Source organism: Trichosurus vulpecula, chromosome 5 (genome assembly GCF_011100635.1).
Source record: "Trichosurus vulpecula isolate mTriVul1 chromosome 5, mTriVul1.pri, whole genome shotgun sequence".
Lineage (NCBI taxonomy): Eukaryota > Metazoa > Chordata > Mammalia > Diprotodontia > Phalangeridae > Trichosurus > Trichosurus vulpecula.
Genome location: NC_050577.1, coordinates 181407392 through 181435171, shown reverse-complemented (window position 1 = coordinate 181435171; position 27780 = coordinate 181407392). Strand labels below are relative to the sequence as shown.

Genomic DNA, 27780 nt, shown 5'->3' with positions numbered 1-27780 from the left:
TCTTCACCTGTAAAAGTAGGTAAGAAAACCTGCCCTATCAAACCCTTAGAGCTTTGTAAAGGAATGTGCTTCTTAAAACTTAAAGTCCTGTACAAATGTATATCGTGTGAATTACTATTTCTTGAGTTTAGAGATTTGTGAGCTACCTCTTATTGAGTCTGTAGTGCCTCCTTGCACATTTCTTTGACTGAATCTGTGATTTCATAAATGTGGTAAGTACAGTGGAAAAAGGCATCAGATTTGGAGTCAGAGGACTTAGATTCAAAACCTGCCTCTATTACTATGTGTGACCTTGAACAAGTCACTTAACCTTTGTAGGCCTCATTTTTCTCCTCTGTAAAATGATGGGATTGGACTAGATGGCCTCCAAGGTGTCTTCCGTCTTTTGATCTATGGGTCTATGGGCTCCCACTGAAGAAATTCCCTTCTTCTGCCACTGCAGACCAGCACCTACTCTGCAACTCAATTGCTTGGGACAGTGAGAGCTTAATTGATATGTCCAGGAGCCATGAATAGTATATATCAGAGGTGATTGGAAACCAGACCTTACTGACTCTGATTTACCATGCCACACTGACACTCAGATACAAACCTTGCAGGAAGCAAATACTTTAAAATATTATTTGTTTTTAGTCTTCACACACACACACATACACATACACATATACACACAAAGACACAGAGAGAGAAAATGGACATTTCCACACACACACACACACACACACACACACACACACACACATATCATAGAACCAAAAGTTAGGATTATACATGAAACTTTGGATCTCTACTATGCACATCTTGGTTTTCTTTTAAAATATTTAATAAATTCAACCTATCACTTTCAAAGCCATTTTGCTTTTCTGCTCTTCTTTCTACCTCTTCTTCTGTTTTTTGCATCTTTAAAAAGACATCTATTTGACTCTTTTTCTTTTCTTTTCACATACTTAAGAAATATTTAGTAAATTGAACTGGATCAATGGAATCTCCAAAAGCAAATTAGCATTTTTTTTAACCAAAAAAATCTCCTATAGTTGAAGCATGCTCTCACACCAGCACATTTATCCAGGCACATTCCTAAAGAAAAAGAACATTGTAGACTTCTTTCTAAAGAAAGGATGGTACCAGGGCCATGTTTCTCTGGGTCCTTGTTTATCTTGGGTTCAGTTGTTGGGTTACAAAAATATATTAGACTTTTAATCCCAGGGGAAAATTGAAACTGTGAGAAAGACAAAATCTGGCTGACCTCCTAGAAGTGCAGACAGCAAATCCTGCTGAGAAACAGCAGCAGCAAAAACAGAGGCTATGGCTACTGAGTTTTAGTTCTGGAGCATGACAACCATCTGAAAAATATTTTAGCTGTGGAAAGAGTAGCTACATCCTCCCACTTCATCTATATTAGGTGGATAACAAATGGCAAATTGTAATCTATATGGGTGATAGTGTCAATGAAAGATCAACATTATACATGATACTTTCTAAATTTGTTATGCCTCATTAGCATTGTGGCTTATTACAGAGAACTACACAGTTCCCCAGCATTCCCTCATGGACTGTCCTGATGGATAATGGAAATAAAGAAAGGCAAGATACTGTTGATGCAAAGCTCCCGTGGCATCGTCAGGGGCCTAGTTAACTGGATTAGGTATGCTCCAAGTTTTCTATCAGAGACGTATATTGATCAGAATTGATAGTCATGCTCATTTAGTGCTGTTATAATTTCCATATTTGTTGTTATCTAAGAGTACACATGACACACAGGCCCAACCCTCCAAAAGAAATACTGATGTCTGTGGACACCAGGCAGAAAATATCCACCCTGCAGACACACAGGGAAAGAGTTAATGGAACCTTTCTCCAGGTCATCTTTTTACAATGTAATTTTAGAAGTAAAAAAACAGGAGAAACTTAAAACTGAAAAGCTTTTTTCTCTTTTCACACCATTCTAAAGTCAATTTTAGAATTAATACCTTTTCAGCCCAATACCCACTGCCTCAGTTGGAATTCTAGTCACTCTCACCCCTTCATTAGATTTGCGGCTTTAATCCCTCTAGTGGAAGTCATCTTCTAAATGGATTCAAATGAGATAATGCGCATAAAAAAACTTTGTAAATTGTAAAATACGTCTTTATAAATGTAAGGTATTTACTACCTTTTTTATCCCCACTCCCCGCTCAGCTCATCACTGATATCATGCTAATCTCATTCACATGGGTTTATGCTGGTTTTCATAACACTATGGATTAGGTCCAAGATGTCACTGTTACTTTCAAGCAACTTCCCAAGTGTTATTGTTGTTGCTGTTGCCTTTAGTTTTTGAAGAGGACCGATGACATCATGAGGGCGATGTCTTGACTTGCACTGGGAATTGGATTTAACTGAGGCAGAACTCAACTCCACCAGCCTTTCTCCTCCAAGGTCATCAAAGTCCAGTGCAAGACAAAAGTCAATATCACTGGGGTTGCCCTGAGATATAGCAGTGACCTTAGCCTTTCTAAATAAAGGTCTTTCCCAGGTCTCAGTTTGCCTGGGAAAAAAGATGACCTAGTTTACCATCACAAAAATGTCAGTCTAGGAGAGTAAGACCCTCAAAGTTTTGTGGTGAACAGAAAATAATTGCTGTTTACACTCATTCTAAGTCATAAAAATATAAACAATGAGCCACAGAGGCTCCACCTGGGGGCTATTATTGACCATTCAATGAAAGCCAGAGTGATTTGGTTTTAAAAGCTTAGTCAAGTTGTTTCATTTGAAAGGAAGGATTTCTGAAAGCCTGCTTTTTCAAAACTATTATTTCAAGAAATAACAAATGAGGGGGAGGAGCCAAGATGGTGGAGTGAAATCAGGGACATGCCTGAGCTCTCTCACAAATTCTTTCAGATACCTCTTGAGAAGTGAATCTGAACAGAGTTGAGAGAGGTAGAATCCATGAGGAGATAGTGTGTGGCAGATTTCCCAGCCAGGAGAGTCCAGAAAAAGAGGGGTCTATCTCACCCAGCCAGGATAGTCCTGGGCACACGGAACCACCATTGACCATACCGGAGCACCATACTGAAACAGGAGCAGGCCCAGCCTGCTGGCTGCAGTGGTGATCCCCAGGCCTCTCAGCCCAGGATAGGAGTCTGTTGGAGCTAGATGAAACAGAAGCGCAGAGCCTGTGGCAGCAGCAGTAGCTACTCCTGGTGCTATTAGCCCACAGTCTAAAGGTTTGAAACTCACCTTCTTGGGAGCAGCTAAGTGGCACAGTGAGTAGAGCACCAGCCCTGGAGTCAGGGTGACCTGAGTTCAAATTAGCCTCAGACACTTGACACACTTATTAGCTGTGTGACCTTGGGCAAGTCACTTAACCCCAATTGCCCTGCCTACCTCCCTCCAAAAAAACAAACAAAAAAAACCTGAAACTCACCTTCTTGAATTTCCAGGAGCCATGATGACCCAATAAACTCTAACAGCTCTCATCCCTCTCTTGAATAACCTAGAGAATACTGCCTTAGGAGAAACCCTGGAAGCCAGAAGTGGGGGTTCAGTAGTCTTTTAGCTCAGGAAGCTGGGGAGACCCCCTCTTGCGGTGATGGAAGGAGACCAGTTCAGGAAGGGAGACATCCCAGCAAGCCCCACCTTAGCAGACCAGCGGGCATTCCTGAGCTCCAGGAGGGTGGAGCTGGCAAGTGCCAAGACTAGGACCCCAGGTGTGCCTTTGCATAGCCAGGGGAATTGGCAGACACCAGTACAGACCTATGGCTAAGACTATTCATGCTATATAGTACAGCCCTAGGGGAAGAGGAGACTTCCAGCAGCCAGACCGCCCCTTCCCCACACCTCATGCTGTGACCCTGGGGAAACTCAGAAAGACTTCATGGGGCCTTGATCCTTGGCACACACCAGCCAGCTTCAGCTTAGCACCAGGTGAGCTACAGCAGTATATAGCTTCTAGCTGACAAAACCAGAGGCCACAGCATACAAAGCTAGTAATGAGGTCCCTAGCTCCCAACACAAGAATCTTGGGACAGAGCCCCTAGGACCCAGAACTAGAGATCTACTTAAAAAGCCAGGAAAAAAGGCAACCACCATGAAGAAGCAATCTAGAAAAGTAAAAAAAAAAAGCCATTGAATTGTATTATGGGGGCAGAGAAGATCAACATATGAAGTCAGAAGAGGACAACATTGACACTGTACCCACATTTGAAACCTCAAAAGGGAATGTGATCTGGTCTCAAGCCCAAAAAGCATTCCTGGAAGAACTCAAGGAGGATTTTAAAAGCTAAATTAGAGAGGTAAAAGAAAAATTGCAGAATCTAACAGAAGAAAATGTCTCCTTGAAAAGTAAAATTGGCCAAATGGAAAGAGAGATGTGGAAGCTATCTGAAAAAAATAATTGGTTAAAAATTAGAATTGGGCAAGTAGAAGGTAATGACTCTATGAAGCATCAAGAATCAGTCAAACAAAATCTAAAGAATGAAAAAATAGAAGAGAACATAAAATATCTCACTGATCTGGAAAATAGATCTAAGAGAGATAATCTGAGAATTATTGGTCTTCCAGAAAGCCATGGTGAAAAAAAGAGCCTGAACACTATTTTCCAAGAAATCATCAAGGTAAATTGCCCTGCGGTCCTAGAACCAGAGGGTAAAATAGTCATCTAAAAAATTCACTGATTGCCCCCTGAAAGAGATCTCAAATTGAAAACCCCTAAGAATATTGTAGCCAAATTCCAGAATTATCAGGTAAAGGAGAAAATACAGCAACAGCCAGAAAGAAACAATTCAAATATTGTGTAACTACAGTCAGGATCACACAGGACCTTACAGCTTGTACATTTAAAGATACGGGGGATTGGAATCTGATATTCTGAAAGGCAAAGGAACTTGGACTGCAACCAAGGATCAACTATCCAGCAAAATTGAGCATAATTTTTTAGGCAAGGAGATAGATATTCAATGAAATAAGGGAATTCCAGACCTTTCTGATGAAAAGACCAGAGCTCAATGGAAAATTTGATCTTCAAATAACAGACTCTTGAGAAGCAAAAAAGTTAAACAGAGAAAAAAATATAAAAAAGAAACAAAAACCCTTGTTATTCAGCAAGGACAAACTGTTTGCATCCCTATGTGAGAGAATGATATTTGCTAATTTTAAGAATGATATAGTTAGTACAACATCTAAAAGGCATATACATAGATGGAGGATGTGGGTGTAAATTAACTGATATGATGATTAAAAAACTTAATTAAGGGATGAAAAGGGATTGTAATGGGAGAAGAGGTAAGGAGGAGGTAGAAAAGGGTAAATTACATCGCTTGAAGAGGTACAAAAACATGTTATACTAGAGGGAAAGAAGGGAGGGAGAAGAGAAGGATTTCAGCTTTACTCTCATCAGATTTGGTTCAAGGAGGGAATAACATACCCTGATAAGTATAGAAATCAAACTTGCCCTACATGCAGTAGGTGGGGAAAGGGGAAAGGAGGGGGTGGTTAGAAGAGAGGGAAGAAGTAGTAAAGGAAAAGGATAAGATGGGTGGGTTGAAAGAGAGGGAATTTAGAAGGAGGCAGTAATCAAAAGCAAAACTCTTGTGAGGAGTGGAAGGGAGAAGAGAGAAATAGAAACACAAATTGGGAAACAGAATGGAAAAAAAGACACAGATGGTAATCATAACTGTAAATCTGAATGGGATGAATTCTCCCATAAAACAGAGGTGGATAGCAGAATGGATTAAAAACCAAAATCCTACAATATGTTGTTTACAAGAAACACATTTGAAATAGATGGATACACATAGAGTAAAGGTAAAAGAGTGGAGTAGAATATATTATGCTTTAGGTGAAGTAAAAAGAGCAGGGGTAGCAATTCTAATCTCAGACAAAGCAAAAACAAAGATAGATGTAATTAAAAGAGATAAGGAAGGAAACTGTATCTTGTTACAAGGTACCATAGACAATGAGGTAATAGCATTACTTAACATATACGTACCAAGTGGTATACCATCCAATTTTTTAGAGAAGTTAAGGGAGTTAAAAGAAGAAATAAACAGCAAAACTATACTAGTAGGAGACCTCAACCTCCCCCTCTCTGAACTTGATAAATCCAACCTCAAAATAAACAAGAAAGAAGTCAAGGAGGTGAATAGAATTTTAGAAAAGGTACATATGATAGACCTCTGGAGAAAACTGACTGAGGATAGAAAGGAATATACTTTTTTCTCAGTGGTACATGGCACATACACAAAAATTTACCATGTACTAGGGCATAAAAAGCTCACAATCCAGGGCAGAAAGGCAGAAGTAGCCAGTGCATCCTTTTCAGGTCATGATGCAATAAAAATTATTTGTAATAAAGGACCATGGAAAGATGGAAAATTAATTGGGAACTAAATAATCTAATCATAAAGAATGAGTGGGTCAAAGAACAAGTCATAGAAACAATCAATAACTGCATTCAAGAGAATGACAATAATGAGACAGCATACTAAAATTTATGGGATGCAGCAAAAGCAGTTCTTACGGGAAGTTTTATATCGCTGAATGCTTACATGAATAAAAGAAAGAAAAAGGAGATCAATGGATTGGGCATGCAACTGAAAAAGCTAGAAAAAGAACAAATTGAAAATCCCCAATTAAATACCAAATTAGAAATACTGAAAACAAAAGGAGAGATTAATAAAATTGAAATCAAGAAAACTATTGACCTAATAAATAAAACTAATAGCTGGTTTTATGAAAAAACCAATAAAATTGATAAACTTTTGGTCAATATGATTAAAAAAAAAGAAAGAAGAAAACCAAATTACCAGTATCAAAAATGGAAAGGGTGAATTCACCTCAAATGAAGAGTAAATTTAAAAAATAATTAGGAACTATTTTGCCCTAATTATATACCTACAAATTTGACAACCTTAGGGAAATGGATGAATTTTTCAAAAATATAAATTGCCCAGATTAACAGAAGAGCAAGTAAAATACCTAAGTAACCCCCATCTCAGAAAAAGAAATTGAGCAGTCCATCAATAAGCTCCCTAGGAAAGAATCTCCAGGGCCAGATGTATTTACATGTGGATTCTATCAAACATTTAAAGAACAATTAATTCCCATACTTTATATATTATTTGGGAAAATAGGCTAATTAGGAGTCCTACCAAATTGTTTTTACCACACAAATATGGTACTAATACCTAAACTAGGAAGAGTCAAAACAGAGAAAGAAAATTATAGACCAATTTTCCCTATGAATATTGATGCAAAAATTTTAAATGGTATTAGCAAAAAGACTACATGAACTTATCACAAGAATAATATACTATGACCAGGTAGGATTTATTCCAGGAATGCAAGGCTGGTTAAATATTAGGAAAACTATCAGCATAATTGATCACATCAACAACAAAACTAGCAGAAACCATATGATTATCTCAACAGATGCAGAAAAAGCTTTGACAAAATATAACACCCATTCCTATTACAAACACTAGAAAGCATAGGAATAAATGGAGTCTTCCTGAAAGCGATAAGAAGCATCTACCTAAAACTATCAGCAAGTATTTTATGTAATGAGCATAAGCTAGAGGCACTCCCAATAGGATTGAGGGCAAAACAAGGATGTCCATTATCACTCCTATTATTCAATTTGGTACTAGAAATGTTAGCTTTAGCAATAAGAGAAGAAAAAGAAATGAAAGGAATTAGAATAGGCAAAGAAGAAACTAAGTTATCACTCTTTGTTTTTGAATTTTATCATTTTTATTTAATATTTTAGTTTTCAGCATTGATTGCCACAAGATTTTGAGTTACAAATTTTCTTCCCATTTCTACCCTCCCCCCCATTCCAAGATGGCATATATTCTAATTGCCTGGTTTACCAGTCAGCCCTCCCTTTTGTCACCCCACTCACCCACCCCATCCACTTTCCCCTTACTTTCTTGTAGGGCACTATAGATTTTTTTTTGGAATCAGCGTAACATTTATTCTTCACTTAAGGACAATATCAGGCAGTCTTAAAGAAATATAGAAAGATAAAGATAAAGCTTAACAGAGTAATAGAAATATTTATATATATCACCAAACCAGGGAAGCACCGACAGCTGGGTTCACCTGCTGGGGAGTCCCTTGAATTCAGCCCCCAGAGTTGCAGCTGGGAAAAATCCCGGGGGGGGGGGCACTTCAAAGAATATAGCAATTTTCCAGATTATATCCAGTTTCAAACAAATAAGAAATTGGCATGGTGTGATATAGTAACTGATAGACCAGAGCCTGCCTACATGATGTAGCACCTAATTGACTCGGCAACAGAGCCTACGTGACCTTTGACTCAGTGCCAGGGCTCTCTGTGACTCAGCACAGGATGCGTGCTGAACTAGGCCAGAGTTCAAAGGAGCAAGACATCTGTGATTGATATGGCAAAATGTCAAAGGGACACAGGATTGATTCCATATATTCCTAGAAAGGTGGCCAACTCTTTCAGGAAGAAGAATTGACCAAGTATAAACTGACCTTTCAGTCCTGGGAATGCAGCCCCTTTTCATGCTTTTCTTGATTCTTGTGTTTGAAGTCAAATTTTCTATGCAGCTCTGGCATTTTCACTGAGAAAGCTTGAAAGTCCTCTATTTTATTGAAAATCCATATTTTGCCTTGGAGCATGATACTCAGTTTTGTTGGGTAGGTGATTCTTGGTTTTAATCCTAGCTCCATTGATCTCCAGAATATCATATTCCAAACCCTTCAATCCCTTAAGGTAAAAGCTGCTAGATCTGGGATTATTCTGATTGTGTTTCCACGATACTCAAATTTTTTCTTTCTGGCTGCTTTCAATATTTTCTCCTTGATCTAGGAGCTCTGGAATTTGACAACAATATTCCTAGGAGTTTTCTTTTTGGGATCTATTTGAGGAAGTGATCTGTGGATTCTTTCAATTTCTATTTTACCCTCTGGCTCTAGAATATCAGGGCAGTTCTCCTTGATAATTTCTTGAAAGATGATATCTAGGCTATTTTTTGATCATGGCTTTCAGATAGTACAATAATTTTCAAATTATCTTTCCTGGATCTATTTTCCAGGTCAGTGGTTTTTCCAATGAGATATTTCACGTTGTCTTCCACTTTTTCATTCCTTTGGTTCTGTTTTATAATATCTTGATTTCTCATCAAGTCACTAGCTTCCACTTGCTCCAATCTAATTTTTAAGGCAGTATTTTCTTCAGTGGTCTTTTGGACCTCCTTTTATGTTTGGCTAATTCTGCCTTTCAAGGCATTCTTTCATTGGCTTTTTGGAGATCTTTTGACATTTGGGTTAGTCTCTTCTTTAAGGTGTCATTTTCTTCATTATTTTTTGGGTCTCACACCCTTCTCATTTCTCTTCCCAAATTTTCTTCTACTTCTCTAACTTGCTTTTTCAAATCCTTTTTGAGCTCTTCCATGGCCTGAGACCAGTTCATGTTTTTCTCGGAGACTTTTGATGTAGGCTCTTTGACTTTGTTGACTTCTTCTTGCTGTATGTTTTGGTCTTCTTTGTCACCAGAGAAAGATTCCAAAGTCTGAGACTGAATCTGAGTGTGTTTTCACTGCCTGGCCATGTTCCCACCCAACTTACTTGACCCTTGAGTTTTTTGTTGAGGTATGACTGCTTGTAGAGTAGAGAGTACTTTGTTCCAAGCTTGAGGGGATGCACTGTTGTTTTCAGAGCTATTTCTATACAGCCAGCTCTGCCACAGCAGCACTCCTCCTTCCCCAAGAACCGCCAACCCAGACTGGACTCAGATCTTAAGCAGGCTCCATACTCCTGCTCTGATCTGCCACTTAATTCCTCCCACCAGGTGGGCCTGGGGCCAGAAGCAACTGCAGCTATAGTTCTGTAGCTGCACCACCTCCTTTGTCCTCAGGGCTGTGGCCAAACCATAAACTCCTTTCACTCTGTCCCCTGCAGCTTTTCCCACTAACCTTCTGTGTTGTCTTTGGTATTCATGGGTTGAGAAGTCTGGTAACTGCCATAGTTTACTGATTCAGGGTGCTAGGGCCTGTTCCACCCAGCTCCCAGTCTGGTTGGTCCAGCCGCCGCCCAAGCTGGGCTCCATTCCCCTCCGCTCCCCTCTGCTCCCAGCTCCATGCGCAATAGACCTCACCCAGTGACCATCCAGGCTGTCCTGGGCTGAAGCCCTGCTTCCCTCTGCTATTTTTTGAGTTCTGAAGTTCTTCTCTGTTGTCTTTGGTGTTTGTGGGTTGAGAAGTCTGGTAACTGGCACCATAGATTTCTATGCCCCATTCCCTATATATCCTGTTTCCCAGCTGCATGCAAAAAAAGCATCTGCTCTTAAAACTTTACATTCCAAATTTTCTCCCCTCTTCCCTTCCCCCCCACCCTCCCTAGGAAGGCAAGCAATTCAAAACAGGTCACACATGGACCATTATGTAAAACGCTTGCACAATACTCATGTGGTGAAAGGCTAACTATATTTCCTTCCATCCTATTCTGTCCCCCTTTATTCAATTTTCTCCCTTGACCCTATCCCTTTTCAAAAGTGTTTGCTTTTGATTAGCTCCTCCCCCTATCTGTCCTCCCTTCTATCACCCCCCCCTTTTTTATCCCCTTCCCTTTACTTTCCTGTGTAGTAAGATACCCAATTGAGTGTGTATGTTATTGCCTCTTCAAGTTGAACCCAATGAGAGCAAGATTCACTCATTCCCCTCACCTGCCCCCTCTTCCCTTCCTACAGAATTGCTTTTTCTTGCCACTTTTATGTGAGATAATTAACCCCTTTCTATCTTTCCCTTTATCCCTCTCTCAGTATATTCCTCTCTTACCCCTTAAATTTATTTTATTTTTTATATATCATCCCTTCATATTCAACTCACCCTGTGCCCTCTGTCTATATATATATATTTGCTTCAACTACCCAAATCCTGAGAAAGGTCTCATGAATTATACACATCATATTTTCACGTAGGAATGTAAACAAAAGAGTTCAACTTTAGTAAGTCCCTTATGATTTCTCTTTCTTGTTTACCTTTTCATACTTCTTTGATTCTTGTATTTAAAAGTCACAGTTTTGGGGCAGCTAGGTGGCGCAGTGAGTAGAGCGTTGGCCCTGGAGTCAGGAGGACCTGAGTTCAAATCCAGCCTCAGACACTTGACACATGTACTAGCTGTGTGACCTTGGGCAAGTCACTTAACCCCAATTGCCCTGCCAAAAAACAAAAACAAAAAATAAATAAATAAAAAAGTCACAGTTTCTATTCAGCTCTGGTCTTTTCATTGAGAAAGCTTGAAAGTCCTCTATTTTATTGAAAATCCATATTTTGCCTTGGAGCATTATACTCAGTTTTGTTGGGTAGGTGATTCTTGGTTTTAATCCTTTGACCTCCAGAATAACATATTCCAAGCCCTTCGACCCCTTAATGTAGAAGCTGCTAGATCGTGTGTTCTTCTGATTGTGTTTCCACAATATTCAAATTGTTTCTTTCTGGCTGCTTACAGTATTTTCTTCTTGACCTGGAAACTCTGGAATTTGGTGACAATATTCCTAGGAGTTTTCTTTTGGGGATCTTTTTCAAGAGGTGATTGGTGGATTCTTTCAATTTCTATTTTACCCTCTGGTTCTAGAATATCAGGTCAGTTTTCCTTGATAATTTCTTGAAAGATGATGTCTAAGCTCTTTTTTTGATCATGGCTTTCAGATGGTCCAATAATTTTAAAATTATCTCTCCTGGATCCATTCTCCAAGTCAGTGGTTTTTTCAATGAGACATCTCACATTGTCTTCCATTTTTTTTCATTCCTTTGGTTATGTTTTACAGTATCTTGATTTCTCGTAAAGTCACTAGCTTCCACTTGCTCCAATCTAATTTTTAAGGTGGTATTTTCTTCAGTGGTCCTTTGGACCTCCTTTTCCATTTGGCTAATTCTGCCTTTCAAGGCATTCTTCTCCTCATTGGCTTTTTGGAGCTCTTTTGATACTTAGGTTAGTCTATTTTTAAGGTGTTATTTTCTTCAGTATTTTTGGGTGTCCTTTAGCAAGTCATTGACTTGTTTTTCATGGTTTTCTTGCATCTCATTTTTCTTCCCATTTTTTACTCTACTTCTCTTACTTGCTTTTCCAAATCCTTTTTGAGCTCTTCCATGGCCTGAGACCAATTCATATTTTTCTTGGAGGTTTTGATGTGGGCTCTTTGACTTTGTTGACTTCTTCTGGCTGTATGTTTTGATCTTCTTTGTCACCATTAAAGGAATATAGAGTTTGAGTTTGAGTCTGCATTTGAGTCTGAGGTCATTTTCACTGCCTGTTCATGTTCCCAGCCAACTACTTGACCCTTGATCTTTTTGTCAGGTTATGACTGCTTGTAGAGTAGAGAGTACTTTGTCCCAAGCTTTAGGGTCCAAGATCTGCTGTTTTCAGAGCTATTTCTACTCCATCATCACCCCAGGCTCTGTCATAGCAGTGCTCCTCCTCCAAGAACTGTGAACCAGGACCGCAATACAGATCCAAGCAGGGCACAGCAAGAGAATCTGCCTTTGTGCCCACAAAGCGCTCCTTGCACTCCCGCTCTGATCTGCTGCTAGATTCCTCCTGCCGTGTGAACCAGGGACTCAGGAAGCAGCTGATGCTGTAACTCTGCAAGCAGCCTCAGGAGCTTCCTGCTGCTGCCACTGCCACTGCTGCAGCACCTCTGCCACCCCCAGGGCTGGTGGCTGGACTGCTCTGAACTTGATCGCGCAGTTTCCCTCTAACCTGCTGTTTGGCATTTGTGGGTTGAGAAGTCTGGTAATTGCCACAGTTCACAGATTCATGGCCCCAAGGCCTGTTCTAGCTGGCTGACTCTGGGTCTGGTCTGTCCAGGTGCAGCCCACTGTGCTTCGCTCCCAGCACCCTGCAATAGACCCTTCCTGGTGACCAGCCAGGCTCTCCTCAGCTGGAGACCTGTTTCCCTCTGCTATTTCATGGGTTTTGCAGCTCTAGAATTTGTTCAGAGCCATTTTTACAGGTGTTTGGAGGGATTTGGGGGAGAGCTTAAGCAAGTCTCTATTCTCCAGCTGCCATCTTGGCTCCACCCCCCAAGTTATCACTTTGCAGATGATATGATAATTTACTTAGAGAATCTAGTAAAAATCTACTTGAAATAATAAAAAACTTTAGCAAAGTTGCAGGATATAAAATAAACCCACATAAATCCTTGGCATTCCTATATATTACTAACAAAGCCCAAAAGCAAGAGATAGAAAGAGAAATTCCATTTAAAGTTATAAAACATTTGGGAGTCTACCTGCCAAGACAAACCCAGGGCCTATATGAACATAATTACAAAACATTTTTCACACAAATAAAGTCAGATCTAAATAAATGGAATAACTTTAGTTGCTAGTGGTTGTCAAGCTAATATAATAAAAATGACAATTTTACCTAAATTAGTTTACTTATTCAGTGCCATACCAATCGAACTACAAGAAAATTATTTTACAGAGCTGGATAAAATAATAACAAAATTCATCTGGAAGCACAAAAGGTCCGGAATATCCAGGGAATTAATGAAAACAAATGGTAGGGAAAATGGCCTAGACATACCAGATATTGAACTGTATTCTAAAGCGGCAGTCATCAAAACTACTTGGTACTGGCTATGAAATACAGTGGTGGATCAATGGAATAGATTAGGCACATAAGACACAGTAGTCAATGACTATAGTAATCTACTCTTTTATAAATCCAAAGAATCTGGCTTCTGGGTTAAGAATTCACTATTTCACAAAAACTGTTGGGAAAACTGGAAAACATTATGGCAGAAACTGGGCATAGACCAATATCTTACACCGTGTACCAAAATAATGTCAAAATTGGTTCATGATTTAGGAATAAAGGCTGATACTATAAGCAATTTGGGAAAGCAAGGAATAGTTTACCTGTCGTATTTATGCAGAAGGGAAGAATTCATGACAAATGAGATAGAGAGTGTTACAAAATGCAAAATGGATAATATTGCTTATGTTAAATTGAAAATTTTTGTACAAACAAAGCCAATGCAACAAAGATTAGGAGGGAAGCAGAAAACTAGGAAAGAATTTTTACAACCAGTATCTCTCATAAAGGCCTCATCTCTGAATTACACAGGGAACTGAGTCAAATTTATAGGAATACAAGTCATTCCCCAATTGAGAAATGGTCAAAGGATATGAACAGGCAGTTTTCAGAGGAAAATATTAAAGATATTTATAGTCATATGAAAAAATTCTCTAAATGACTATTGATTAGAGAAATGCAAATCAAAACAACTCTTAGGTACCACATCTCACCTGTCAGATTGGCCAATATGACAAAACAGGAAAATCATAAATGCTGGAGAGGATGTGGGAAAATAAGAACACTGTTACATTGTTGGTGGCATTGTGAACTGATCCAGCTATTCTGGAGAGCAATTTGGAACTATGCCCAAAGGGTTATAAAAATGTGCATACCCTTTGACCCAGCAATACCACTTCTAGGGCTATATCCCAAAGAGATCACACAAGTGGGAAAGGGACCCCCACATACAAAAATATTTATAGCAGCTCTTTTTGTGGTGTTAAAGAATTGGACATCAAGGGGATGCCCATCAGTTGGGGAATGGCTAAACAAGTTGTGGTATATGAATGTAATGGAATACTATTGTGCTGTAAGAAATGAGGAGCAAATCCATCGATCGCCTCCTCAAATAGATCCCAAAAAGAAATCTCCTAGGAATATTGTTGCCAAATTCCAGAGCTCCCAGATCAAGGAGAAAATACTGCAAGCAGCCAGAAAGAAACAATTTGAGTATTGTGGAAACCCAATCAGAATAACCCAAGATCTGGCAGCTTCTACATTAAGAGATCGAAGGGCTTGGAATGCGATATTCCGGAGGTCAATGGAACTAGGATTAAAACCTAGAATCACCTACCCAGCAAAACTGAGTAAAAAAAAAAAAAAATGAGGAGCAGATGAGCTTCATAATAACCTGGAAAGACCTATGTGATCTGATTCTGAGTGAGGAGACAGAACCAGGAGAACATTATACATGATTACAGACACATGGTATCTGTGATGGCTAACTTTGATAGATTTAGCTCTTCTCAGCAATACAAGGTTCTAAGACAGCTCCAAAGGACTCATGATGGAAAGAGCTATCTACATCCAGAGAAAGAATTATGGATTCTGAATGCAGATTGAGGCAAATTATTTGCTCTCTTTTTTTTCCTTCTTTTTTGGTTTTGTTTCTTCTTTCTCATGATTCATTCCATTGGTTATAATTCTTCTTTGCAACTTGACTGTTGTGTAAATAAGTTTAATGCAAAGGTGTACGTAGAACCTATATCGGATTACATGCCATCTTGGGGGAAGGAGGGAGGGGGAAAAGATTCGGAACTCAAAACTTGTGGAACTGAGTGTTGTAAACTAAAAATAAAAAAGAAATTTAAAAAAAGGAATAATAAATGAAAGTTGAACAGGACGAAAAGGAAATTGTCCCAGCTTTTTGAGAAAAAAAAATCTAGCAAGATATTTTGTATGATATTTTTGGGATTTCCCAAGTGACCCCCAATTTAGAGGGCTAGATTTTAGTTTGGAGAATATAGCACACAGATCTCTAACCACATTATGGTAATGAGGCTTTCTTTGCTCCCAGACACTAACAGTTACAAGATTAAAAAAATACAAAATAATTATTTAAACCTATGATTTCGTCAGGAAGGGTAACTCTCCATGTAGGAAGTCTCTCCACACTATACCTAAAATGTCACTAACCTATACATAGCTTTTAACTCAATAATACTATTAATAGACGTCCCCTAAAGAGGCCAAAGACAGAAGGAAAAGATCTATTTACTATCAGAACTTTTTGTTGTAGCAGAAAAATGAAAATAAAGTGTGGATCTGTAAATTGGGGCATGACTTAACAAATTGTGCATAGGAATGTAAAGGATATTATTGTGCCTTAAGGAAAAAAAATCAAACAAAATGGATTCAGGGAAAACTGGGAAGATTTTTATAAGCTGACACAAAGTGAAAAGAGTAACACTAGGAGAACAACTTACATGATGACTACAATAATATATTAGAAAAGAAAACCTTTGAAAGCTGTCAGAACTTTGACCAATGCAGTGAACAGGCACGACTTTCAAGGATTAATGATAAAAAAAAATGACTCCTGCTTCTCGACAAAAAAGCTCTGGACTAGAAGTACAGATTATGACATGTTTCAGACATGGCTAATGTTTTGATTTTTGTTTTGTTTGGCCATATTTATTTTTGACAAGGGAGGGCTCCTGAGGGGGTTAGAAAGTTGAAGGTAGTAGGTAGTGATAAAGAAGCAAAATTGAAAAAAAGGAAAGAATGAGCTAAAACATTTTTAAAATAGACAAAAGAAAACAAAAAGAGGTTCATAAGGGAACACAGAAAAGGCAATTTTGTTACTATGTTGAGAAATTTAATATAAACTTTAAAAAATGAACTATGTGTAATAGGATTCCATGGTCTCATACCGGTATTCTTGGTTGTTTTTAGAGTAGCTTTTATGGGATGTGGGTATATGATGTCATGTCTTTTAAGTGAACTAGCGGACAGGCATGTTAACTTCCATTCCTTTTCAACATTGGCATGTTTCCTTATTAATTCTCACATATCCTTCAAAGGTAATAGCTATGGCTATAAGAGGTATATGGATTTCATTGTAATAGGGAATGGCCAGGTCAGGAAACTCTCTACCAATGCATATATGCATATATATATATATATATATCCATATCTTCTCCGCATGTAGTCTGAGTTTCCTAGAACTTTGAAAAGTTAAGTGAGTTAGCTGGTTCTCACAGACCCTAGAGGTAGGACCTAAATTCATATTTTCATAACTCAGAGACCTGCTCTCTATCCATGACTCCACAATAACTGCTCTCATGCTTGGAGATATGTCCAGTCAATTACTAATGCTATAGGAACACTGTTGCTAATCAGCTCAAACTCTAACCCAGAGTAATACAAAAGTAAATCTCTTTCGGTTGGGCTAATTTTCCTTCTTGAAACCTCTGAGTATGTCTCAGATGAAATCATTGTTAATTGCCATGTAATTTATTAGCTATACTGACTAGTAGAGAAATGAAACTAGACATCTAAAGAAGATATATGTGTGTGTATATACACACATAATATATAATATAAATAAATATAAGTATATATTTGTACGTGTGTGTGCATATATGTGCATATATATGCTATATATATATACACACACACACACACATATGGATGTGCATATCTGTGTGAATGAATATACGTGCACACACACACGTAGAGTGATTTTTGTTGGCTTTTACTGCCAAGGTCACTCCTTTCTCTCTTCCTATGTCTTTCTTCCAGCTGCTTTAAAGGGATGTTACTGAAGAAAGGAATAGTGACTTAAACTTGGGATGAATATTTCCCAAGCTATGTATGGGAGTGTGAGGTGGGTAGCAGGTGATGAGAAGAGCAAAGGGAGGTAAGAACCTATAGATTTAATTTCACTTTTACCAATTGCAAGAACAGCTATTTTGACCTAGTCTCAGTATCAGTCCATTCCCACGATAAATCTAGCTTGTCTCCTTTCACTCTCCAGTTTTTGTGCTCATTTACTTGTGCCTTGATTTTACCTCCCAGCCTCCTTTACCTGATACTCAGACATGTTCTGGAGTCAACTGTAACTAACTTGCAAAAACCCATTGTTAAATTTTCAATGGGAGGATTTATACCTCAAAAATTGGCAATTTCTATTGTTAGGGCTTGATTTATTGTTTTACTGATTATCTAGACTTAAGTATTAATAATGCAGATTAAATTTAAAAGTGTGTGTGCATGTATTTATTTTTTTAGATAGGCTGGTTAAACATTTAACAGGACACCCCTGTATTGTTCTATAAACATTTCTTGAGCAAATAGGAGTGTAGCAGAAGGCCCAGAGAATGGAGTCATCACCACACTGGAGGTCTGGTGGCTATAGAGTAATAATAATAATGATAATGCTAACAAGAATTTATATAATTCTTTAAGATTTACAAAGTTCTTTACATCTATCATGTCATTTGAGCCTTACAAAATCCCTATTGGTTCCCAAATATTTGGGCAAAATTTCCTTCTTTAAAGTCATTAGAAACCCAAAACAAACTGAGCTCTCCTGAATATCTCTGAACAGTGCAAGAACTCTATCATCCTGGGAAAATCCTCTAAATTGTCTTTGATCCTGTGAAAGTTTCCCAAAGCCTCTACATTCATATATTGAAATGTTTGAGTTTGTTTGGTGATAAAGTTCATAATAAGAAATAAATATTTTTAAAAAATCCTTTTTACCAATGTAGCTCAACAATTCATTTTATAACTTAAAGTTTTAGAGAGTTAATTGGGGTACTGAGAGATTAAGTGACTTGCCCATGGTCACATTAGTCAGTATGTGTCAGAGATAAGACTTGAACCCAGGTCTTCTGACTCCAAGTTCAGTCCTCTATCTACTCTGCCAAGTGGACCAAATAAAGTAAAATAAAATAAAAGTTCATGCAATTAAGAAGTTATGTTTATATTTTGACCACACTTGCTTCAGCAGCATAGAATCTAATTAGCAAGAGTAATTAAATAAATTAGGAGCCTACCAAGTGGCCATTTTCTTATTTACCCCATCAGCAGTCACATCAATTAGAAAGTTGATATAAAGGCACATTTAGTCTACTATCCCTGGACACTAACATCGCTAGTCACAAACCAGATGCATTATATCGATCAGAGTGGATAGAAGTAATTGTCACTGGCAGTCATCAGCAATATATCTAAGCTTAAATGAGAGATATTCATCTAATTGAAAGTATTCACTGAAGTACAGATGAATTTCACATATAGAATATCTGGCAATATTATTTTAACTTTTATCATTTCTGTCTAGCCTATAGGCTATCTTCACCATTTCTCTAAGACAAATTTATTTAATTTCCCTTCATTCTAATCTTGGGGCATTCTTCCAGAATGTATGTTCTGTTTGAAATACTTTAAATATGTTTTAAATCTCCCTATATAAATATTTTCTACTAAGTTATGATCTGAGGCAGAATATTAGGAAGCAGTACGGTGAGCTCCCATCCACAAAAGTCCTCCAAACAGACCTAGAAAATTTACCAGACCATATCCTGATGGAGAAATCCAGAAAAAGTCATAGTAAGTCCTTTGTCTAGCCCAGTTCAGAATAAGGAGACAGGCAGGAAGGTCTGTGGGCATTGGTGACTGGGGTCAGGCCCAAAACTTGTAGAGTATTAGAGAGCTTAGGGAGGGGCTGCAGACCAACACAAAAGGAAGTCCCTCCAAGAGGAGGTGACCACAACTGGTCACCCTCAGACCCTTACTGGGGCATTGCAACAGAAATAGGTGAAAATTGACAGCCTTATTGCCCACTGTCCAATTCTATGTCATGGATCCAAGATCGACTTGCAGGGGGTGGCCTCAGGGAAGGTAGAGTTGAAGTTCAAAAGCATGCAGCATCAGGTTGGCTCAGACCCCAGGCACCTATCAGAGAGTCTCTAGACTAAAGGGGAGCCTACAACACTGCCATTCTAAACCAACAGAGGTTTTCCTGCTGGCTGAGAGATGCTGAGTCTAGCAGCATTCTGCTCCTGCTCAGACCCAAACCTAGGTCAGGAACTTAAAAAATTCAGACCACGGGGTCAGCAGTCAGACTTTGGCCTGGATCATACCACATTGAGAGTACTGAAAGCTTGCAGTTCCCTAATCTGTTGATGAAATCCTGAATAGTACACTACTTAATACCCCAAGAAAATAGAAACAGGACTAGCCCAGACCTTCCCTCCAGCCCTCCAGCCTCCCAGTCAAGGAGCCCAGCCCTAACATCAAGTCCGAAGTTGAAAAGTAGGCTGAAAGAATGGGCAAACAAAGAAAGAACCCCACAAGAGTGAGCTGTTATGATGGTAAGGATGTTCAAGACACAAATGCAAAAGAGGAGAATCACTAATACATCTACAATCAATGCCTTGGGAAAAACAGCTTGGGCAAAACCTCAACTAGGGAAAGCAGCATCAAGAGTTTTAAAAAAAAGAGTTTAAAATGTTTTTATAAATGGAATGAGAGAGTTTGAGAAAAATGGAAAAGAAATGAGTTCTATTGAAGAAAGAATGAGAAAGGGAATTTAACAGCTTGGCAAAAGAAGTACCAAATCTTGCCTAAGCAACAAATTCCTTGAAAACTCAAATGGAACAAATAAGTCAGTGACTCTATGCTGCAATAAGAAATAGTAAAACAAAGTTAAGAAGCTGAGAAATATAGAAGAATGTGCAAGGTATCTCATAGTACAAACAACTGACTTAGAAAACAGATTTAGAAGAAAAAATTTAAGAATCCTGGGTTGTCTAAATGCCATGGCCAGAAAAAGAAAACTGCCCAGATCTCTTAGAACCAGAAGGCAAAAATAGAAATAGAAAGAATATACTGGTTAGCTCCTAAAAGAAAATCCAAAACAAAAACTCCCAGGAACATTATAGCCCAAATCCAGAGTTTCGAGGTGAAAAGTAAGTCACTTAACTTCTGTGAGCCTCAGTTCTATCATTTGAAAAATAAGGGCATGAGATTAAATGGCCTCTAAATTCCCAACTTTAGATTTATGAGACATGCTAACTCCTTTATTTGTTTCTCCATGGAGAATCTATAAACTATCCTTCCCTTTTGCTACAACTTCTGTCTTAGAGAACATTTGCAGCGAAAATGTCAATTGATATGATTCAGTTCCTCTAGTAGTATGTTCATGCATTAGTTATTGTACAAGGATCTTCACTACAATAGTAACAGTTAAGGTTTATAGACAATCTAAAAACTGTATAATTCTTAGCACCTTCTGCCTTTTTTTTTCTTTTTTTATTATGAACATAACAAAAAACAAGCACAAACAGTGCCATGAAAAGATGAGGAAAAGGTATATGAAACCACAAATCTCTATTTCATATGGCTTGCTTTTAAAAATAAAAGTATATTGTAAATTTAACACAATAGTATCAACACTACCCTGTTTGTTTCCCTTTCTGAATTTCTTTTTGCTCTTTTTCTGAGTATTTTAAAAATGTTTTATTGACATCTCTTTCTTTTCTTCTTCTAACTTCCCTTTCACCACTGTAGTATGGCCTCTATAGAAGGAAAATGGGGCACCATAATAATGAGGGCCATTTTTATTTGCTTTCCATAACCAAAGAATTCATCACCAAATAGCCAGCATATTTGAAATGATTCTCTTCATGCTTCGCTAAACTGGTCCCAGAAAGTTGAGTTGGTCCATGGCTAGCATCACAACTGAAGCCTTTCCAGTGTGATAAGAACCAGAGATTGTGATCTAGTAGCACAGCCCTCAAGAACTATGGGTCATTTCCATATTGTGACAAGGCATCAGAATGGTATTTTGCGGTAGGGGAGGAGTCCTTTGCTAAGAGGGTACAAGGCAAATATCTGATGGAGCAGAGGAAGGTTGGAGGGAGTTTCTTCAGAAAAAATAGAAGTGTAATGATGGGTAGGAGGTCTGGTGGGAGGAAACAGTCTTCTCATTGAAAAAGAGAGTTGGAGTGGCTCTTACTCTCCAGTGCCAATCATGGCTTGTGTATGTCCCTCGATATCTGTGTACTTCAAAAAGGGAGAATTATTCGGCAAAAAATCTACTTTGCCTGAAGGCTCCAATTTGTCTAGATAATGTAAATTTTTTCATACCAATAACTGGCAACCTTATGCTGTCATTGAATTAGCAGGTCATCAGACCAGTGCAGAATCTTTGAGATTTGGCAGAGCTATTGCTTGAATCCCTTGTGTATGGAGTAGAGAGACTCACTGCTCTGGCCAGGATGCTTTTGTAAATATGTGCTAAGGAGGTACCATGTTTGCTCCCACCAAGACTTGGCTCTGGTGACATTGTAGAGTGAACACAACACAAAAACATTATGCCATCTGCTCTGCATTGGCAGCCTCTGCCCTGATAGCACTGGTCATGGCAAAAGGTCATCAAATTAAAGAAGTCCCACAACTTCCTCTAGTGATTGAAGATAAAGTTGAGGGGTCTAAGAAGAGCAAGGAAACAGTTTTGCTGCTTAAGAAGCTGAAGGCATGGAATTACATCAAAAAGATCTATGCTTCTTAGTGTATGTGAGCTGGTAAGGCTATGAGGTCATACGATCCATTGTAGGGGACCTTGTAACATCTATAATAAAGACAATGGTATTTGTCAAGGCCTTTGGAAACATTCCTGGTATTGTTCTCCTTAATGTGACCAAATTGAACCTTTTGATACTTGCTCCTTGTAGGAACAGTGGGACATTTCTATATTTGGACTGAAAGTACCTTCTGCAAGGTGGTTGACCTGTATGGTACATGATGCAGGGCTGCTACTGTGAAGAGTCACTACAATTTTCCATGCACAAGATAATCAACACAAATCTAACCAGGATTATGAAAAGCCCAGAGATATGGTGCCCTCTGTGCACCATGAAAAAAGATTCATTGATGAGTACTCAAGAAGAGCTCATTGGCAAACTTGAGAATCATGGTGAACCCTACATGCTCTCCCTCTTCCATTCTGTCTACTAGCTTCCCTAGCTTCCTTTAGGTCCCAATGAAAATCTCATCTTTTACTAGAAGCCTTCCATAACACTTCTTAATTCTGATGCCTTCCTTCTGTTAATCATTTCTTATTCATCCTGTTCTATATATATTTGTTTGCATGTTGTCTCCCCCAGTTTATTGTGAGCTTTTTGAGAGCTGGAATTGTCTTTTCCCTCTTTTAGTATTCCCAAGGCTTATTAGAATATTGCCTAGTACATAACAGGAACTTAATGTTTATTGATCAGTAAGCCAAAGAAGAAGAGGAAGATGAGGAGGAGGAGGAGGAGGAGGGACAATGGGAAGAGGAAGGGGAGGAGAAGGAGGAGGGTGAGGAAAGAAGCTGCTTTGGGAAAAGAAGTCTCCAGCAGCAAAAGAAACCTGTGGAGAAGAAGCCCAAAGCTGAAAAGAAACCCTCCAGGGAAAAGAAACCTGCTCCTGAGAAGAAGCCTTCTGTATAAACTCAGCATATCAATTCATCCAGTGGTAGGGATAGAAGGAAATATACCTTTTTCTCAGTGGTGCATGGTACCTACACAAAAATTGACTATGTATTAGGGTATAAAAACCCCAAAATCAAATGCAGAAAAGAAGAAATATTTAACGCATCCTTTTCAGATCATAATACAACAAAATTTCCTTCAAAAAAGGGCCATGGAAAGACAGATTGTAAATTAATTGGAAACTAAATAATCTAATACTGAAGAATGAGTATATGAGTACAAAGATCAAATCATAAAAATGATTAATAATTTCATTAAAGAGAATGACAACCATGAGACAACATACCAAAATATATGGGATGCAGCCAAAGCAGGACTTACGTGAAAATTCACATATCTCTAAACACTTACATCAATAAAATAGAGAAATAACAAATCAATCACTAGGGCATGCAACTAAAAAAATTGGAAACAAAGCAAATTAAAAATCCCCAATTAAACACAAATTGGAAATCTTGAAAATCAGAGGAGACATTTCAAAAATTCAAAAAAAAACCATTGAACTAATAAATAAAAGTAGGAGCTGGTTTTATAGGGGGGGAAGGCACTAAAATTGATAAATCATTGGTTAATGTATTTAAAAAAGAGAAAACCAAATTACTGGTGTCAGAAATGAGAAGGGTGAATTTACCACCAATGCGGAAGAAATGAAAATAACTTTTAGGAGCTATTTTGCTCAATTATGTGTAAATAAATCTCACAATTTAAATGAAGTGGATGAATATGTACAAAAATATAAATTGCTCATAGTAACAGAATAGGAAGTAAAAAACTTAAGTAACACCATATTAGAAAAAGAAATTCAATAAGGCATCAATGAACTCCCTAAGAAAATAATCCCCAGGGCCAGATAGATTCACAAAAGGATTCTACCAAACATTTTAAAGAATAATTAATTCTAGTGCTATATAAACTATTTGGGAAAATAGGTGAAGAAGGAATCTTACCATATCCTTTTGTGACACAAATATGGTGCCTAAACCAGGAAGAGCTAAAACAGAAAAAGAAAACTATACATCAATTTCTCTAATGAATGTTGATGCAAAAAAATTGAATAAAATGCTAGCAAGGAGATTACAGCAATGTATCACAAGGATCGTATACTATAATCAGGTGGAATTTTTACCAGGAATGCAGATATCAACCATACCGAGACCAGTCTCTAACATGTAGGTGACCAGAGTTGAACAAAGCAGGCCAGAGACAGGAGAATCAGGAATCAAACAGAAGTTTAATTTCAAAGTGAGGAAAGACCTTGCAAGTGGAAGTACTCGTAAGAAGGAGGGAGAATAGGAATAAATGGAGCTTTCCTTAAAATTATAAATAGTATCTCTCTAAACCAATTAGCAAATATTGTCTGTAATTGGGATAAGCTAGAAGCCTTTCCAGTAAGATCAGGGGTGAAGCAAGGATGCCCATTGTCACCACTATTATTCAAGATGGTACTAAAAATGCTGGCTATAGCAATAACAGAAGAAAAAGAAATTGAAGGAATTAGAATAGCCAATGAGGAAACAAAGCTTTGTAGATAATATGATGATATACTTGGAGAATCCTAAAGAATCAATAAAAAAACTAGTTGAAATAATTAACAATTTTAGCAAGGTTGCAGGATATAAAATAAATCCACATAAATCATCAGCATTTTATGTATTACTAACAAAGTCTAGCAGCAAGAGATAGAGAAATTCCATTTAAAATAACTGTAATAAAATACTTGGGAATCTACCTGCTAACATAAACCCAAGAGCTATATGAATACAATTACAAAATGCTTTTTACATAAAGTCATATCTTAACAATTGAAAAAATAGTTGCTCATGAGTTGGCCGAGCCAATATAATAAAATTACAATTCTACCTAAATTAATTTACTTATTTATATCTATCAAACCATCAAAAATATAGAGCTGAAAAAATAATAAAATTAATCTGGAAGAACAGAAGGTCAAGAACATCAAGGAACTTAAAGAAAAACAAATGTGAAGGAAGATGGCCTAGCCATACCAGATTTTAAACTATATATAAAGTGGTAATCATCAAAACAGTCTGTTACTGACTTAGAAACAGATTGGTGGATCAGTGGAATAGATTAGGTTCACAAGACTTAGTAGTAAATGACCATAGTAATCTACTGTTGGATAAACCCAAAGGCCCCAGCTTTTGGGACAAGGACTCACTATTTGACAAAAATTGCTGGGAAACTGGAAAACAGTGCAGAAAAAAAACTAGATATAGACTAACTATAGACTTAGATAGTTACTGAGTCACCAAGATAAAGTCAAAATGGGCAGATGAGCCCCCCCCCCCCAAAAAAGAAAGAAAAGCAAGTTGGAGGAAGGGTCACTACTTAAAGAGACTTATGGTATTATAGTGATTACCTTCTTTTTTCTGTTTCTACCTGTGGATAGAGTAACCAAATTAAGAAAAAAACAACCCAAGAAAAAAGAGGGAGAAGCATAAGGCAACTATGTCTTCCTTTTAATGAAGTAAATGGTTTAGTCTCTCTCACAAAAGAGAAGTAAAAAAATTTTGGATATATTCCTAGTATAGCAACTTTAATATTAAGCATTAATAATAAGTATTTTTAAATTAAATGGCCCTGTTCGAGACTGCAGCAAGGCCTTTTTTTGGTATTTTTTCTTAATTAATTTCTGCCAGCCAAGTCTTTGCTTGTTTCCATTTTCTTCTATTTGGGGAGAAATTCTGGTTCTCCCAACTCTCCCAATCTAGAGTTTATTCGAATATAATAAACAATTAAATTTACATTCAATTGTTTTCATAACTACTATCTTATATCTCTGTTCCCTGATATAGTCTGCTATCTTTAAAAGCTACAACTGTCTAAAAAATACTATCCTATGTAGGAAAAAATGAATACTGTTCTATATACTATGGATGATTACAAGAATTTTCAAGGGTACTCAAATACTCAGAGAAATCTGGTATTTAATCCTAGCAGTTACACTTGAACAATGCAGATAACAATCTCTCCATGCCTACCCAACCCATGACTCTTATCCATTTCCTATTATAAATTAAACATAGGAAAGGCTCCAGAAAACAGAAAATTCACGCACTAGGCTGGAAGCCTTCTTTGAAGTCTCCTGAATCACAAGAATACCAATGAAGTTCTCTGGCTCTCAATCTGTCATCTTTTCATTCTTACCACATGACCAGGTATTTTTCCTATCATACAGTTTCCTGATAATTTCTATTCTTCCATTAGTTATAGGTTGCAACCTGCTCACACCAACCATAGGCCTCTCCATTGCCCTCTATGTGATGCTTGTTTTAAAAATATTTTTGGAGGCAGTTGTATTCCATGACACTGACATTCAGCAACTCTGATAGAATACTAGTATTAAAAGGGGAGGGGGCTTTATCTTCATGAGGTTGGTAAAGGAATTTCTTTTGGACCTCTCTCCTCTTTTTCAACTTAATTGCAAGGGTAATTTTGATTAAATGTAATTCTTCTCCATATATTGACTTTAAACCCTAACCTCCAAATAATGAGTGATTCTACTTTATACCTTCTTAAGAGGGAGTCTTTTTCAAAGATCACCAAATGAATACTGAACTGACCTAATATAATGTAAGGAATGCTGGACTTTGAGCCAGGAGACCTGAATTCAAGTCCTGGTTCTGCCATTTTTTAACTGTGGGCAAGTCTTTTAGCCTCTCTGAACTTAAACTGGATGTCACATAGACATCTCAAAATCAACGTATCCAAAATAGAACTCATTATCTTTTCTCCCAAACACTTTCCTGATTCTTCATTAATGTTGAAAGCAACCTCAGGGTCATCCTTAAATTTCTTCATTTGAAACATGAACATAACGTTACTTAGACTACTTATTGGTAGAGGTGAATGCCTTTCCCTGCATAAAGGGTGGGGCAGAGTTGGGGAGAGGGGGAAAGAGAAGAGCTCTTGAACTCCTTGAACTTTTCTTGAAGCTTCAAGTCTCTTCTACTCTCTTCAGCCTCTTTTTGGCTCTGAAGTCACCATGGGAGCTTCTGGTTTCCAGGTGTTCAAGAGAGAAGAAAGAAGATGCCAACTCCACTTTCATGTTGCTGAAGGAAAAGACTATGGGAAGAAGCCAGCATGTGAGGAGCTAGCCGTCTCCATCAATTAGGAGAGTCTCATACCAATGAGCTTTGGGGTTAGGGTTACACTATCATCCTATATCTTTTCTTTTCATGGCAAAACTCAGTGAGAAAGCCACCTATAATCGGCGTGTCCACTTCCTCTCCTCTCACTTTCTGCTCACCTCTCTGCAGTCTGCTTCAAAGGAATCCACTCTTTCTAAAGTTACTAGTGGCACTTAATTGCCATATCTGATGATTTTTTTCTCCTTAATTGTTTGTGACCTCTCTGTAGCTTTTGATACTATCACAGTCTTCTAGATACTCTCTCTAGGTTTTCATTACTCTAGGTATTTCAATACTCTAGGTATTCACTATTCTTTCCTAGTCCTCCTGCTACTTGTCTGACTGCTGCTTCTCAGCCTCTTTTGGTGGATCTTCCTCTACGTCATAGCCCAGGCACTAACTGAGTGTCCCCCAAGGTTCTTTCTATGTCCTTCTCTTTTTCCTGTAAACTATTGTACTTGGTGATATAACTGAGTTTCCATGCATTCAGTTATCATCTCTATATGGGTAATTCTCAGATCTTTTTTCATAAAAATCTGCCTCTCATATGA

At 37.9% G+C, this 27780-nt stretch overlaps 1 pseudogene; it reads left to right on the top strand.

Moving 5' to 3' along the window:
- The first annotated feature begins 21568 nt into the window (after positions 1 to 21568).
- LOC118851121 lies at positions 21569 to 22582 on the top strand (annotated as a pseudogene).
- Positions 22583 to 27780: the final 5198 nt, after the last annotated feature.